The sequence below is a fragment of the Protopterus annectens genome, chromosome 1.part2, assembly GCF_019279795.1.
Source record: "Protopterus annectens isolate FY-2018-M chromosome 1.part2, PAN1.0, whole genome shotgun sequence".
Lineage (NCBI taxonomy): Eukaryota > Metazoa > Chordata > Ceratodontiformes > Protopteridae > Protopterus > Protopterus annectens.
The window spans coordinates 1,176,166,055-1,176,182,508 of NC_056727.1; the positions used below are offsets into that span (position 1 = coordinate 1,176,166,055).

General features: G+C 42.3%; 1 protein-coding gene across 3 annotated transcripts in view; it reads left to right on the forward strand.

Moving 5' to 3' along the window:
• The window catches only part of SRF (serum response factor), an 870,566-nt gene that overhangs the window by 454,195 nt on the left and 399,917 nt on the right, over positions 1-16,454 (forward strand). The gene's annotated exons all lie outside the window — the stretch shown is intronic.

Below are 16,454 nucleotides of genomic sequence, written 5' to 3' on the forward strand. Positions count from 1 at the left end.
TTTTGCATTAGCATGCATTTTCTGTTGAATATTAAGTCAGATGAATATTAAGTCAGCGGTAGTGTTGTTGCCTCACAGCAAGAGGTTCTCCCGTTCGATCCCTGGCTGGAGTGCCTTCTGTGTGGAGTCTGCATGTCCTCCCCACGGTTGGGTGGGCGTTAGAAAGACATGAGTAAATGGGCGTACCTTCGTTGAAGGTTGAATGTCAAGCTGGCATCTCGGCATTCGTGAAAATCAACTGCCAATCATTAGCGGACCGGAGTTCCGCTGTGGCGACCCCTAACTGGGAAAACCCAAAAGACAACAACATTAAGTCAGATATGTTGTCATTATTTAGTGAGTTCAATCCTTCATGATGTTCAAAAAAAAAAAAAACAGGAAAAGTATGAGGGAATATTTTGAACAGTTGAGAGGTATGTGGTAGAGGGATCACCAGATGTGGAAAGGGACGATCAACTTATCAGGTAAGCCGAGATGAGGAGACCCGTAATAATGGGAGACCTTAGTCTTTTAGTAGTAGTCTGGAAAATAAGTGCTTACATTGTACAGCCTTGAAGTGGGTTCCTTGGCCGAAGTTTGGGAAAAATTATGTCTGTGACAGAATATAGGAAGCAAAAGTAAATTGCTTAGAACAAAGGATACTTACTAAGGGGGTATTACAGATATCAGTTTCAACTTTGTTGTAAGTGGCCTATCAGAATACTTGCAAGAAAAAGTCCCCTGAATAAAATGTATACATGGATTGAAACTGTATGTAGTAGAAAAGCTTTTGTTGAATTCAGTATGGGATAAACATGACTGCATCTTAATAAGATGGTATAAATGAGTGTGTGATTTGCTGAATCATGTTCATAGTCTGGGTATACAGAGGTACAGAAAAAGGAGTCTAGAAAAGTGATGAACTGGTCAGAGACCAATTTATATAAAAGGAAGTGGGAAAGGGGATGTGTTAGTGGAGAAACTGATGCTTGTGCATTGAGAAGTTTTATTGCATGTGATGTTAAGTGGTGGAGGGAGGAGGTAAAATTTATGTTGCGACACAAATCCACCATTATACTTCTAAATAAAATCCAACAAATATTTCCAGATGCATAGTGGAAGAGCTGTGAAACTTGAGTGGTCTTTATTCTAGGATATACTATCTCTATGAATTACTCTGCATTAGATAAAGTCAGTTTGAATTTTGTTCTTCTGCTGTGTGCCTGGAAATTGTAGTGCATTGAGCACTGTGATTATGTTGTAAACTGTAATAACACCTAGGTGTACTTGATAAAGGCTCTGCTAAGAGTGAGTTTTGCTCTAGGAACTAACAGTGAACAGCTCTGGATGTCAAAGAACAGCATCAGAAGGTAAAATGGCCTTTAAAAGCTGCTAGAACTTCACTGTGCTGCACTTGTAAATAAAAATGTGGCAGAATAAGATGCCTAAAGGCTTGTAAAGTTGTAAGTTCTACAGACCTGCTGTCTGGCAGTGCTTAAGTGCTTTACTGGCATTCAGAGGTGTTGAAAGCCGGTAAAACACGTTTCTTGCTCTTGTACCCCCCCTCCCTCCAAAAACTGGTAGTATATGGAGCAGATAAAGCTGCATGCACTGCACAGAATTATTGTTGACTCACTGATCATAATCCTTGTGTTCTTGACATGGATGTCAAGATTCACCTCTTTGCCTTCAAGGTGAATTTCTTGGTATCCGTGTCTTAAACGCACAATAAGATGGTTATAATCTGAGACCCTGATCATAATCCCCAATATTTATTGAGGCTTTAACATCATTCCATTAACAATGGCAACAGGAGCAATAACGGCGAGTAACTGATTTGCAAAGGAAGGTAAGGGAAGATGGATTCTTGAGTTACCATTCAAAAATTCTGATAATGTCTATAGCAAATGTGACTGATCTTGTTCCTGTGAAGTAGCAGTTAAAACTGAGCCGTCTTGAGCCACAGATCCAAGAATTCAGTAGATCTCATTCTCTGTTTTTCAGAATTGTGATGCTCAGATAATGGGTGTTCACTTGATGAAGGTTTGTTAGCATACTTCAGCACGAGTCCTCGCAGCATTCTCAAGGAAAGTTGATGCGGATTTTTCCATTCATGTGCAATATGGATTCCAGATGTCATGATAACCAAGGCAGCCTGATCTGATAGGTTCTGGAAAGACTGTATACATTTCTGGGACTTCAGCCAGAATCCATCTCTCTGGCTCGATAGGAAGGTCTCATTTTAGAAGGCCTAATTTTAATATTACTTTAGCTGTTTCTTGTACTACCACCCATGTATGTCTCACACAGGGCAGTCCAGAATTTGTGCTGTATGTCAGTAACTTTGTCTTGCAACTTGAGCTTTCTACTGGATCGCAGTACAAAGGGCGGAGGTGTATCCATATTCATCAAGGATACCCATATCTCCAGGTTAGTAGCGCTGCATGATGCCCCAGAGATCATCCATGCGCAATTATCAGCAGGCAAAACCACATTTCAAGTCGTAGCTGGTTATAGATCGCCCACTATGTCCCAAGATGCTCAGTCTGCATTCCTTGAGACATTGGAAAATATAATGGTCCTACCAAACACCATAATCTTGGGTGATTTCAACTACCCTGGTATAGACTGGGCGAACTACCAATGTCCCAACTCCTATGCTCAGCGATTCATAGAATTTATAAATTCAAATGCCCTTGAACAACTAGTATGTTCCCCCACTAGAGGGGACAACATATTGGATTTAATCATCACAAATATTGGCGCCCACTGTACCACACCCGTTATCACTCCATCCCTTGGTCAGATCCGACCACAAACTAATAACCCCGGGCATCCTCACCCCTCAACCTTCCCCAGTCAAAAAAACCCGTCAAAAACCTTTCCAAAGCAAACTTCAAAACTACTTGCATCCGAAGTTGAAAGCTTCACTGTTCCCCTGCAGAAGGATAATGATATCCAGGATGCGGAATCCTACACGCATCTTCAGGATTGCATGGACCGTGCTATCCCAAATAAAACCAAGACTTCTTCCTCAAGCAAGAAGGAACCAGTCTGGTGGACGCCGGCCATAAGCAAACTTCACAATAAAAGGAGGAGACTTATACAAAAAAAAAAAGGCCAAATTTCAAGTAGAAAAATCATCCCTGATCAGCATTAGTAAGAAATTGAGGGTCCTCATCAAGTCAACTAAAGCTAATTTTGAAAAGAAAGTTGCCAAGGATGCCAAAGATAACCATAAGGCCTTCTATGGCTACGTCAAAAACCTAAATGGCAACACTCAGGTCTGTTCTGAGCTAGTACAGAATGGAACAAAATACACTGACCCTTCTGACATTGCCAACATCTTGGCTGACAGGTTCAGTGCAAATCCCCCCCCACCACCACCTACAGGGCCTATTACCATTCCAGGGGATTGTGTAAGTCCAGTTATTACTGATACGTTGGTTAACAAGGCTCTATCTAAAGCTAAAAACACTGCCTCCATGGGACCAGATGGTGTCCCTGGCTGTGTTATACGCGAGCTCCAAAAGGAATTAACCCCACATCTTAATACCCTGTTCAGTCTCAGCCTCTCCACAGGATATGTGCCCAGAGAATGGCGCATGACAACGGTGGTCCCGCTACACAAGGGTGGGGCTACAACTGACCCTGGGAACTACCGACCAATAAGCTTGACCAGTCTGATCTGTAAGGCTATGGAGCGAATCATTATGGAACTCATAAATGGAGAGATTGGGAACCTCCAGTCGCTGGACCCCACACAGTTTGGCTTTGTCAAGGGCAGATCATGCCTCCTTTACCTGGTGGATTTCTTTGAGACAGTTACTTAGGCTATAGATAAGGGAAAGGAGGTACACACTGCTTACCTTGACCTTGCTAAAGCATTTGACACCATTCCCCATTCGGGTATTATTGATAAGCTCACCAGCCTGGGCAATAAACCCTTACGTCACAAGATGGATCGCAAACTGGCTCTCAGATCCCATAAAGTAAGAGTAGTGGGATCTATGTCCGAATCCAGACCAGTAACTGGTGGTGTGCCTCAGGGCTCTGTCCTGGGGCCCCTCCTGTTTGGCATATACTTCTCAGAAGTACAGGCAAGCACGGAAGGGCTGTGGCTGACTAAGTTTGCGGACGACTGCAAACTTGGTGCTATAATAGAGTCTCCTACCAACATGGAGATCCTCCAGAAGGGCCTAAATGAGACTGAAGCATGGTGTCAAAGCCATGGTCTCAAGCTAAATGCAAAAAAATGCGTAGTAATCCCCTTTTGAAAAAAAACAAGAATACCCGCAAACATAGGAGGTAATCCCCTGAAATCTGAAGAAATAATGGATCTAGGGACCCGAGTAGATAGCCAGCTTTCTTTTGATAACCATGTTGCCAAAGTGGTTAGAAAATCCTTCTATGTGACCCATCTGATCATGAAAGGGTTCGCATCAAGATCTAAGGATGTAATGGTGCCCCTCTACTCTTCCCTCATCAGACCCATTATTGAGTACAATGCACCAATTGGAATGTACCTGGCTAGACATCTCCAGCAGCTGGAGAGACTACAGAGGTACCTAACCAAGAGAATTACTGGCCTCAAACAGTTGCCCTAAGCAGCATGACTGAAAAAGCTAAGACTGTTCTCTGTTGCATACCGCTTTCTCAGAGGCGATCTCTGTCTAACGTACAGAGCCATGTCCAACCCAGAATTGTTGAACATGCTCCATCTTAGCAAAACCAAATCTACTCTAGCTACACGCTCTAGGGATATAAACCTCAACACAATAATGAATAGAACATGCTGGAGGGATAGATTCCCTTTGCAGAGACTTCCCTTACTATGGAACAGGGTCCCGATCTACATAAGACGGAGCCCCTCACTATCACTCTTCAAGAGGGAACCTTGAGAGTGGATGGATAACAGAAAGTTCACACCGGGGATCACACCAACAGCACTACTAGATAGGGGCCAAGGGTACTAGCTGCTAGTACAAGGGTCTAGGGAACTACTAAAGGGGCGGTGAATACCGCACAACGTGGCTGGGCTAATATATGCCTTCGGGCAGATAGCTCAGTACCAGCCTATAACCTATGAACCTAAACTCATTTGGAAATGTTTGCAGGAGGTGTAACATAGTTTAGGTCGCACTTGTTCCAGGACTGCTGTTAAATAAAGCCATTCAGACTTTATACTGAAAACCGTCAGAAAATGGTGAGATAAAACCTGCTGTAGTTATGCATATAAGGTCATTGGCCTTGCTGCTTGATTACATCAAGGAACAGCTCTGCACCCTTTCTTATTTGCAATGGTGATGGACAAGTTGACAGACGAGATCAGACAGGAGTCCCCGTGGATTATGATGATTGCAGATGACATTGTGATCTGTAGTGAGAGTAGAAAACAGGTGGAGGGAGACCCTGGAGAGGTGGAGATATGCTCTAGAGAGAAGAGGAATGAAGGTCAGCAAGACAATATATGTGTGTGAATGAGAGGAAGGATAGAGGAATGGTGAGGATGCAGGGAGTAGAGGTGGTGAAGGTGGATGAGTTTAAATACTTGGTATCAACAGTTCAGAGTAATGGTGAGTGTGGAAGAGAGGTGAAGAGGAGAGTGCAGGCAGGATGGAGTGGGTGGAGAAGAGTGTCAGGAGTGATTTGTGACAGATGAGTACCGGTAGGAGTGAAAGGGAAGGTATACAAGAGGGTAGTGAGACCAGCTATGTTATATGGGTTGGAGACAATGGCATTGAGAAATAGGCAGGAGTCAGAGCTGGATGTGGCAGAGTTAAAGATGTTAATATTTGCACTGAGTGTGACGAGGGTGGACAGGATTAGGAATAAGTATATTAGAGGGTCAGCCCAGGTTGGAAGATTTGGAGAAAAAGCTAGAGAGGTAAGATTACGTTGGTTTGGACATGTGCTGAGGAGGGATGCAGAGTATATTGGGAAAAAGATGCTAAGGATGAAGCTGCCAGGTAACAGGAAAAGAGGAAGGCCTAAGATCAGGTTTATGGATGCAGTGAGAGGACATGCAGGTGGTTGGTTTGACAGGGCAAGGTGCAGTGTACAGGAAGAAATGGAAACAGATGATCCGCTGTGGTGACCCCTAACGGGAGCAGCCGAAAGAAGAAGTAGGTTTTGCTGCTAATGTACTTCAGATGGCATAACAGTGAAACTGGTTGATGATTGCAGGCACATAAACAGCACAGTAGCCTTTAATGTAATTTTGTTCAACCTTCATTGCATGGCTCTGGGGTGGTGTTTGAGCAGGGGTATAGGATTGCTAAGTGATTGTAAGTCTAGTTGGGAAGGGTACTGTCAAAGCTAGCTAAATTAAATACCTTAAGAGTTGAGTCCTTTGAAACTGCATTAGGGTGAATGGGTAATAGTAGTAGTAGTATTACTAAGAGACTGGCAGGGTTACAGTGAGTAAGAAGGGGAAATAATCGTAGAGGAGACAAATGTTTCTCACTGTTAGAAAGCGAGAAAAAAAAAATCAGTTGCCTCCTGTGGTAGTATAGGGATGTGTAAACACTGTAGGCATAACAGAAATATGGGCAGTATTTTACAGGACAGGAACCCAGCGATTTTTGGGATTCATTATTTACAGAAGGAGCAAAAGGTAAGGGAGAAGCATGGTGCACTCACTAAATATGTACAGTACATACAGAAAAGAATGATGGAGCTCAGAAGCAGTAGCAGTAGGTTATAAGCAAAGAGGAAGAGAACCATATCCATGGGGAACCTTAATCTTCCAGGTGTGAATGGTGGAGTGCCGTTATCCAGACTTAAATGGAAGGAAGAAAAGGATGCTTTGATGGACGCTAATTTCAGCAAGAGAGTGAAGTATCCAAGCATAATGTTGAAATACTCTTGTACTGGCCTTAACAGACTACTTCACCAGCACTTGTGAAATAGTAGCTGTCCAACAGAGGTCTTGTCATTCTGTAATTTTTCATCCTCTGAGTAGTTCTAGGATGTGCTTTGAGGAGTGACAACTCATTACAGCGAGACAGATGCCAAACATTTGGGAATGCACTGGTAAATGTAGAGTAGTAAGGAGGAGGACAGCGGTTGCATTAACCCCTTAAAAATGGGTGATGGTCAAGTTTGTCTCTCAGTAGTAGTGACTGTGCTAGGTGCTGATAGAATTTTTCCCCCTATATTTTATTTTAAAATGACAAAAACTACAATTTTAAAAGTAACCATAAATCAGTTTCCTTCAGTCTTGCACTATGTACCCTTGCATCCTTTTTCACAGCTAGCACTATTAGATGTGGATTGCTGCTCTCCATTCCTTACGAGGGGGGGTGTATTCAAATGCCAGATCCATCCAGAGCAGGTCTGGGGATAACTGCTACTTGCTCCATTCCTTTGACCTGACATTCATAATTAAGACTTGAATAAATGATAATTCTGTTCCTGTCTTGGTGGCTGGTGTTGCTTTGTTTTGTAACACCTTCAGCTAGACCATGTTGGTGATGTATATTTAACCATTCGACTTTAAATGACTGTGGTATCAGCAAGAATTAACATTTCCTTTGAGATTGTCATGCATACTGTATCAAATGTGCAAGTACCTCTTTGTCATCCTCTTGAAGTATGAGATTTATTACTTGATGTGTTGTGGACCTCAACTAATCCATCTAAATCTGGCCTAAAGATTACTCCCCACATGCAGTTGCATTGATAGATATATTCATACTGCATTAAAATACCACAGGGCTTCAGAGTGGCTACTAATGCATTCAGCTTGTTGAATGCAGGTCATTGTAATGGACAGGAGGTTTCATAGGTTAATTCTAGGTATGAATTGTATGTTTTTATTACTCTGTGGTTTAAGTAGGAGACACAGTCTTATAAAATGCTGCTAAGTGCAATATTTAGACGAAGTCCAAAAGATATGTCTTGATTTAAGACGGTGTGTAGAGCTCATAGGAGCAAGTTGTTTTGATCCCTCAGATCATTTTCCTTGTGGCACAGTGCTCCTGCTTAACCAATGCATGTAGTTTTGTAAGTAGCATTTTGTTAGTGCAGTAACAAGTAATCCCACAGTATTGTACTAATGTATTGGTGCTATAGAACTACTTAGTTCTTACTCCAGAAAGAAATATTTTGTGCTGTTATCTGATATCTGCATATGTAAGTGTTCAGTTACAAGGCCTAAAATTGTGGTTTATGTTTTTGTCAGCCATGGTTGGCATCCTTAACAGTGTAACACCTGTTATATTGGAAGCATGTTAATACATTGACAGTGTTTTCCTTGAAGTCATGTAAAACAAAAATGTTTCATTGAAATCACTTTCAGCAAATCTCAAGACATATTTTGCAAGCTCTGCTGCACTTCCCATGTGGAGAGAACCCCACCAACCCACAAAGTTAAGTATACCTACTCAGAGATCGCACAACACTTTTTCAGTGAAATGGCATTTACAGAAACTGCCATCAGTAGACAAGCTTCCAATACATTATGGCAGCATTTTCAGTGTATAATAGTTTCTTGATAATGGCTTTAGTATTAGAAGCAAGGCAAGTTTAATATCAGTGTGTTGGCAGGAGGATCCTGTGGTTCTTTTAGAAGTGAATTTCAGCTTTGTTGGCTTAGTGTGTCGTTTTTGTCTCCAAACTTGGTGCTTTAGTACTGTATTGAGGTACTGGAAGAATTTGAAAAGTGGTGTTCCATTGAAGTATATTAATTTTATTTATTAACTGAAGAAATTAACTTGATATTATCAAAACCTTTTCTTCCATTACCCAAACTACCAGTGTGAGAGTAAATTCAATGGGCCAGAATCCAAAAATGTTGCTGTCAGTGTAAGTCTGCCCTTATTCTGAAAAACTTGCACTGAAGGAAGAAACTTATACCAAGATTAAGGCCTTTCTATAAACAAGTTTACACTGGAGGCCAGATTCCAAAAGACCTGCTGTCAGTGTAAGTGGTCACTTCCACTGAGAGCAAGTGTTTTGAAGTCATGAGGACCAATGTATATAGATATTTTAGAGTAACCAGACAATTGGCATATTTTTGTGAGGTTGGAAGAAACCAGAGTACCAAGATAAAAGTCCATGCATGCATGAGAATAACTTGCAAATTCCATACAGTAGTCAGAGGTCAAAACTGAATCCCTGACCTTGGAGCTGTGAAGTGAGGACCTTTAACCACTAATCTGTGCACTGTTAATCCATCTTGCATGTGTAACTTACAACTAAATGGATGGAAGACCATTTGTAAGCTAGAGGTGTGATCTTTCAAGTTTGATGTAAACTGTTAGCCCAGAAACCCCAATGCATTTGTTTTGCATTTGTTTGCTTGGTTGTTTTTTATTAACAGTATGTCATATATTTTTCATCAGAGAAGATGCATGGTGGCAGACGTTGGTTGCTAATGTAGAACAGACCTCTCAACCAACTGGGGACACATTTCAACAGAATCAGGGACAAGTCAAGAAAAAATCAGGGGCAATCGGGGACACTTTTAAAATATTAGTGCTACTGTCTTGAAACATTGACAGAATCAGAGCATATGAATTAATACACATTTTCTGAAGTAAAAGAAGTATATAACTCTTAATTATTGTCTTTATTCATTAAGTGTAATTCACCACCTTTCCTCCAAAAGTCACTAGTTTTAGGAGGGATTAAGAGGGACAGAGTTAAAATTTGAGTCAAAATCGGGGACAGTTGAAAGGTATGATGTAGAACAAATTTTGATGGCAGTTCTTGAGATTGCTTTTATGGTAAGTCATACTTTTTAATGATTCCACTTTTATTTTTCTTTTAATTTGTTTTATCATCTGCTGCTGTCATCTTCTTTGTTACTGCTACTGCATGGTTTATGGCTACAGATGGTTAGTGAAATAGTTGGCATTTTGACACTGATTTTTTAGTAATGGAGTGGATGTTTCTATCTAATTAGTTACCCTTGAGTTCAAGTTTAGAGGTTTAAGCTTGCCACCATTCTTAAGGACTGGGATGGACTTAGCATCCACTGTGCAGTGGACTTCAGTCTTTTAACTATACATGGATCTAAGTCTGGCTGTCTTGCAAATGGATTATCTCATTTTGGAGCACTCTTTTTCTTCTTGGCTTCTTCAGCAGTGCTGTTAAAAATAAGTTAGACCCTTATCAAATATTTCACTTTAAGTCCATGAGCAGTTTTGATCATGGGGATGTGTCCATGCTGTTTCACTTAGCAAGTTAGCTCTTGAGTGTTTTGTGAGTTTTCTATCCTGTTTAAATAACATTAGCCCCAGTGCAAAGTTGGCTCCTGACTTGTACCTTGGGTTTGTGTTATGCTTGCTCTTGTACGAGTACATTGGCATTGTACTGCATGAATTTTGTGCCTTTCATAGGTTCATACTAGGCTATCTGCCCTAAGGCATTTATAAGCCTAGCCAGAATGTGTTTGGCTTTCGCCACCCATTTTAAATTTATTTTGCTATGCTCTTTTTCGAGGTTCGTATACTGTGCCTCTGTCTAACAGTGACACATAAGTGATACCCGGGGTAAACCTACGATCTCCCATCCCACTCATCAAGATTCCTCTTGAAGAGAGTCATTGAGGGACTCTGCCTAACCTGGACTGGGATTTTATTCCAGAGTGAAGGGAGCCTCTGGGTTATGAATCTGTCCCTCCAGCATGTCCTATTTATTTCAGTGCTGAGGTTCAAGTCTCTCGAGCGCGTAGCTCGATGGGATTTGGATTTTCTGAGGTGCAGCATGTCCATTAATTCCGGGTTGGACATGGCTTTATACGTCAGGCACAGATCGCCTCTGAACAGGCGGTATGCCACTGAGTAGAGCTGGAGTTTCTTTAACCGGGCAGCATATGGCATCTGTTTGAGTCCTTTGATCCTCTTGGTGAGGTACTTTTGGGGTCTTTCCAGTTGCTGCAGGTGTCTGGTAAGGTACATCCCAAAGGGGCATTGTACTCAATTATGGGCCTGATGAGGGATGAGTAAAGAGGCACGATGACCTCCCTGATCTAGATGCTAATCCCTTCATGATTAGGTGGGCTATATAAAATGTTTTTCTAACCACTTTGGCCACGTGGTTGTCAAATGAGAGATTGCTATCAACTTGGGTCCCCAGGTCCCTAATTACTTCTTCTGTACTTAATGGATTACCACCTATGTGGTAATTTGTGGGCACTTTGTTTTGCCAAAGGGATGACTATACATTTTTGGCATTTAGCTTGAGGCCATGGCTCTGGCACCAGTTGTCTGTTTCTATGAGGCCCTTTTGGAGGATGCTTGTGTCGGCAGGAGAGTCGATTATGGTGCCCAGTTTGCAGTCATCTGCGAACTTGGTCAGCCACAGTCCTTCCGTGTTGGCCTGTACCTCTGAGAAATATATACTGAACAAGAGAGGTCCCAGGACTGAGCCTTGTGGGACACCACTTGTAACTGGTTTGGAGTCTGACATGGTTCCAGCAATTCTAACCATGTGGGTTCTGTCCTTGAGCCAGTTTGCAATCCATCTAGTGACATAGGGGTTTATATTTAAGCTGGTGAGCTTATCTATAATGCCTGAGTGGGGTATTGTATCGAAGGCTTTTGCGAGGTCCAGGTAGGCTGTGTGGACCACCTTCCCCTTGTCAATGGCCTTGGTGACTGTTTCAAAGAAATCAACCAGGTTTAAGAGGCAGGATCTGCCCATAACAAAGCCAAACTGGGTAGGATCCAGTGTCTGTAGGTCCCCAATATCTTTATTTATGAGGTCCATAATGATCCTTTCCATAGCTTTGCAGACCAAGCTAGTCAGGCTTAGGGGGCGATAGTTTCCAGGATCCGTTGAGGCGCCACCTTTATGGAGAGGGACCACTGTTGCTGTACGCCACTCTTTGGGCACATATCCTGTAGTAAGGCTGAGATTGAACAGTAGTTTTATGTTTGGGTTTAGCTCTTCTTGGAGTTCATGTAGGCCGCAGCCCGGGACACTGTCTGGTCCCATTGATGCTGTGTTTTTTGCTTTGGAGAGGGCGGCTCTTACCTGAGCATCTGAGATGTCAAGGGGGCAGCACTCTGCTGGGATAGATATTTGCCCTTTTGGTGGGGAGGGGGGAGAAGTTTGTGCTGAACCTGTCAGCTAGGATGTTGGCAATGTCTGTGGGTCCAGTGTATTTTTTGTCATTTTGGACTAATTCTGAGCATATCTGGGAATTACCACCCAGGTTCCTAACATAACTAAAGAAAGCCTTGTGATTATCCTTAGTGTCCTGTGCAATTTTTCTCTCAAAGCTGGCCTTAGACAATTTTATGAGTGCCCGTAGCTTTTGCTAATACTGATCAGTGATGCCTTCCCTTTTTGGGATTTTGCTCTATCATTTAGTAGCTTCCTCCTTCTATTGTATAGTTTGTTTATGGTTGGGGTCCACCAGACAGGACGTCTGCCTTTGGAGGATTGGGTCTTGGTTTTATTTGGGATCGCATGATCCATGCATTCCTGAAGGTGTTCATAGAATGCGTTTATAAAGGATTCTATGGTCTGGGCCATATTTTCCACAGGCCGGGCTTTGAAGGATTCCACCTCGGTTTTGAGGAGTGTGAAATTTGCTTTAGAGAAGTTTTTCACTGTGGTTTTCTGGGCAGGGGTGGGGTCGGGATGTGAATATCCAGTGAGATTAGTTTATGGTCTGATCTTACCAGTGAGGGATACACTTCTGGTCTGGAGCATAGAGTCCCCATGTTGGTGATGATCAGGTCCAGTATGTTTTCCCCTCTTGTGGGAGTGGTAACAAGTTGTTCCATAGCATTTGAGTTTATAAATTCTAGGAACCTTTAGGCTAGGGTGTTGGAGCTAGAGTAATGCTCCCAGTCTATGTTTGGGTAGTTGAAGTCGCCCAATATAATGGTGTTTGGAGAGACCTTCATATTTTCCAGTGGTCTCAGGAAGGCCGAGTGGGGTTCCTGGGTTTGGGAGGATAGTCTGTAGCAGGCTATAAACTGACAGGCAGTTTTACCCACTGTTAGTTGCACATGGATAGTCTCTGATGCTTCGTGCTTTGCCACCAACCTGGAGGTGTGGCTATCTTTGATGAATATCGATACTCCCCCTCCTTTTGTGGTTCGGTCCAAGTTTTGGGGCCGAAAAGCATGGTATGAGGTATAACCTGGTAGTGCTGGGGTGCTCTCGGGAGCCCTGAACCAGGTTTCTGTTACTGCACAGATATCTATGTTCTCCATGCTAAGGAGAGTTTCGAGTGCGTGCATCTTGAGGTTTAGACTTCTGGCGTTGAGTAGCATTACTCTTAGTTTCTTATCCCTTGTGATACCTATGGAGGTGGTTTGTCTTTTGAGCCTTGCCTAAAAAAGGCACTATGGGGGTAGCAAGAGCCTTTGCCAATATCCGAAAGCCCAGGGGTGATATGTGCAAGCCGTCCCTAGCGAAGCATCGTGGCTTGTCGAGCATGTCATCCCAGGCTGACAGGCATTGGATCCCCTTTGAATGACACCAATACTTAAGCCAGTTGTTGAAATTGATCATCTTGTCTTCATATTGTGGCATCATTCTTGGTGAGGGTAAGAAGCTCCTCTATGTCTCTTTTCATGTAGTCCAGGGAGGTACATCTCAGGTCATTCACACCAGCATGGACAATGTCTGAGTCATATTTGTACTTGCCTTGGAGTGACCTGAGTGCTTGTGTTATGTGGCGGATCCTAGCGCCCGACAGACTGCTCACCGTGACCCTCTCCTTGTTCAGCCTGGTGAGCGGGACGTCAGTGTGCCTGACAATAGTCACCTATTACAAGTGTATCAGGTGTGTTGTTTAGTCTTAAGGGCTGTGACTGTTCGGCACACTGGCTTTGTGAGATGTGTTGCACGTGTTTTGTTTTGGGGTAGCGGTTGCTTGGGTGTCTGCTTTGGAGGTCTCTGCTGCTTAGGCAGATCTTTATTTAGAGCCTCTGAGTATGTTTTTGTGTGATTGTGTTTGGTTTGCTGTCATGGTAGGTCTATGTGAGACTGGAATTGTAGTGATTGTGGTTTCCTTCTCCTCCTGACTGGTTATGCCAGTACTGAGTTGAGAGAGCTTAGCCTCCAGTTTGGCTATATGGTTGCATCTCTCATGTGTTGGAATTTGTTGGGAGGAGGAGAGGGTTGTCTGTGTACATGAGGCAGTTGTAACATTGCCTCAAGATTCCCAGATTCACCAGCTGGACCGGAGAGGAGATTGACAACTGAACTTTGGACATGCTAGAATAATATTGGGAATTCCTTAATTGAAAACAAGGGCCAGTGGGGAGTGAGGGTGTAGTGCTTTTAATTTTTAGTGCTGACTTATATAATTGCTTTAGTGAGCAAGTGCCAGGTAACTTAAGTGCAATGTGTTACAGGTAACTTAAATGCAAAAACGACAAACAGTAACTTTCTTTCAAGTGAAACAAGGAAATAAGTACAGTAAGTAATGCAGATATCACTAGTGATCCACAGAAGAGCTGAGAAGCTGCATATTAGGTGGAATTAGCATTCCAGGAAATAACAAGCAAACAAACAACAAGCATATAAACAAAGCTAGATTCAGCAGGCCTGGATCTAGTCTATGCTACAGCAAACAAGGTGTACCAATTTCAGTAAGATACAATTCAAATATTCAGGCACTATAAACCTTTAACCAGAAATTCCCAGCTCAGAAGGGCAGAGTCCAGCCTCTTCTCCCACAAGAGTGCAGACCACTTAACCTTCTTAATGTAAAATAACTGGCCTGAAGCCCAAGTGCTTAAACCAGAACTAATACACTTTAAGAATAACAGACACTGGGCTCTCAATGAGCAGTTCCCAACTTAGAAGGATGAAAGCTACCTGTCCTGCCACCACAGTGCATGCCACAAACCTTCCTAATGTAAAACAACTGGTCTGAAGCCCAAGTGCTTAATCCAAAAGACTTAGAATGCTAGCTACACTTTAATCAAGTTACTACCAAGCAGTTATAAATACAATTGAATACTTTAGAGAATGCCTGGATTAGTGCTCAAGTTACACAAACAAAGCTAGATCCAGCAGGCCCAAATCCAGTCTATGCCACAGTAAACAAGGCGCACCAACTTCAGTAAGAAGCAGATATGCATGCACTATAAGCCTTCAACCAGAAATTCCCAGCTCAGAAGGGCATAGTCCAGCCTCTCCTCCCACAAAAGTGCAGACCACGAACCCTCTTAATGTAAAATAACTGGCCTGAAAGCCCAAGTGCTTAAACCAGAATGAATACACTTTTAGAATAACAGACACTGAGCCCTCAATCAGCAGTTCCCAACCTAGAAGGATGTAAGCTACCTGTTCTGCCACTACAGTGCAGACCACAAACCCTCTCAGTGCAAAACAACTGGTCCGAAGCCCAAGTGTTTAAACCAAAAGGCTTAGAATGAGTTACACCAAGCAGTCATAAATACAATTGAGTACTTTTAAGATGTAAAAGTAAAATAAAGTAGGTAGAAACACAAGTACAGTAAAAGCAGATGACATTTTTTTTTTTTTTTGCTCGTTCTAATGGCTGCAGGACTTAAGACTGAGACCGAACTCTGGAGATTACGTGAAAATTATTTAAGGTTTAAGTAATTTGACATGGCCCTTTTATATAGGCTAACAATTTGATGCCTTCATTGTCCAGTCTTGGTAATCTTTGAGAGGTTAGCTGCCATCAGTGGCCATTGTTGCAGTTCTGAATCAATGTTAGTGGATAGTACTTATGTGACCATGCAGGTTTTTACATTCTCAAGGTTTAACTCTGGTCTTGATTGCTTGTAAACCAAGGTTTCTACTTAGTAATTGGAACCTAGCTCCTGGGAGGTCCTTTACAAGTGGACATTTTATTTGAAACATCTACTTCCTGACTTAAGGAATCATTTTTCAAGAAGCTTTTCTTTTGTAGTCATGATTAAATTAGAGAGTGTTTTGTTTCTGGCTTGTCATCCTTTTAGTTTATTCAGTCTTGTAATTTTATCAATAATTATTTTTTTATTATCCCAAAGGTGTTTTTATTGTATATTGCCTCCTTTGCACAATCATTGTTTTAAACTGCTGTTAATTTGCTGCCAGTCTGCATTCTTTTATATTGGTGCTTATTTTACTCTGATACTCTACTACGCTAGGGACCTTCTGCCTCTTGTTAATTTTCTCCTTTTGATGTTGTGCTGGTTGACCCCATTCCCATGTCCATTTTGTGCTCCCACTCTGGCTTCTTGATCTTTAGCATTTATATCACTGACAGTTGTCTAGCTTTTCTTTATGAACATGGGATCTAAAACTGGGAAAGTCTGTGTAAACTCAGCAGAGCAGTGCACAGTGAGATCATGGTATGCCCCAGTATGACATCATTTAAAAGAATTGGGGGTTCCCTACTGGCCATCCAGGTCTCTCAGATTATCAGGTATATGTAGGTATGGCCTTTCTGAAGATTCATTTAGATGCAGGTATCAAATTGTCTTGTGTCTGCTTTGCCATGTTCCTTGCAAATTGGCCACCATCTCTGACTAGTGTGTTAGAGT